At 53.9% G+C, this 1438-nt stretch overlaps 1 pseudogene; it reads right to left on the reverse strand.

Annotated features, from left to right (window-relative positions):
- Window positions 1–427: 427 nt before the first annotated feature.
- On the reverse strand, window positions 428–1143 carry LOC102837753 (annotated as a pseudogene).
- Window positions 1144–1438: the final 295 nt, after the last annotated feature.

Consider the following 1438-nt stretch of genomic DNA (forward strand, 5'->3'; position numbering starts at 1 on the left):
CCCCTCCCCCCTTTTTGTTGCACATCTTCTACCTTTATAGTTGTGACAATCACAATTGGTCATGATAACAATTACTAGTGAATCAAAAGAATCCTATCCCCATCCTCCCTCATCCCCTTTCACCAGATCCATCTAGACAAGAGGAAAACTCTTCAGTGGGGATTCTCTTAGTCTCCTCATTCTGAAACTAAGCATACTCTTCCCCACCCACCTACCCACCCACCCACACCCACCTGCCTTTATTGGGAACCCATCCTCGGGCTCTTCTTGTGCCTGGGTCACTCAGTGCAGGGAGCCTCCACGGGAGGACGGGTTATGGTGCGCGGAGCCTCAGGCCCATGAGGGACACCGGGCCTCTTCTGGCCCCCTTGTCACCCTTGGTGCGCCCAGCTGGCCGCAGATGGCTCCCATTCCAGGGGTGGGTGCCTCACTTCGGGGTACTGAAGGGCAGAGCCCACTGGTGCTTCCTGAGTAGCTGCTTCAGCTGTGACAGTCGCATATTGGGGTTCTCTAGCTTGAGCTGCGGCAGCTGTGCCCACATGCGCCGCTCAGGGTGCCAGTCAGCCGCCTCCTCAGCCACGCTGAGCACAGAGATGGTGTCCCCTACAGTGCGTGCCTCCACGCTGCCCTCCTCCAGCACACGCGGGTTCACAGTCTCCTTCAGTGTCACCTCCAGGTAGCTCCGGGTCTTCTCAGCTGGCTCTGGGGTGTCACAGTGCTGGAGGTCAAGCGCAGCATCTCCTCGATCTGGGTGACCTTGCTGGCTGCTGCTGCCCTTGGGGCCTTGTTCCCCTTGAGCTTCGAATCCTCCCAATCCAGCAGCCGCTGTATCTCATTTTTGCGTGCTAGCTGCTCCAGACGCCACTTCTCCTTCTCCTCCTTGCGCTGATCCTTCCTCATGACGTGTTTGTCCTCATCCTTCCAGTGGGCATCCTCCAGCTCCTTCTGCTTTCTGGCATCGGCCGCTGCCTTGGCCTCCGCCTTCTGTGGTGGGCTACTGCCGCCTTGGTGTTCTCACCCTGGAGCCATCAAGGCAAGAAAAGTCAGTCCATCAAGATAAATCCCCTTCCAAGACTAAAACTCAATGGAAACACACAAACAGACTTGTAAGTGCAAGTGGGGAAAAGCCAGCAAAGAAGACATGGGCCAAGTTCAACCATATTCCTTAGACACCCGAGAGGAGGAAGAGCTAGTTGGTCTGATGTTTAGGAAGACTTGAGAACTCCTGAGCCCATGGACACTGACCCAGCCACTGGGGGCTAGATCAGAAGTGAAGTGGCCAACTGATCTGAAGTGGGGGGAAGCATGCAAAAATGCCCAAACTTTCAGATAGTTGTCCATTTGACCTAGCTTGGATGATTTGATGATCAGAACTCAACTAGAAAAAGATAAAGAAATTTGATACAGGAAGCAAGTATAAATTGCTACAATTTGATGA

This window comes from Chrysochloris asiatica, unplaced genomic scaffold, assembly GCF_000296735.1.
Source record: "Chrysochloris asiatica unplaced genomic scaffold, ChrAsi1.0 scaffold00011, whole genome shotgun sequence".
Lineage (NCBI taxonomy): Eukaryota > Metazoa > Chordata > Mammalia > Afrosoricida > Chrysochloridae > Chrysochloris > Chrysochloris asiatica.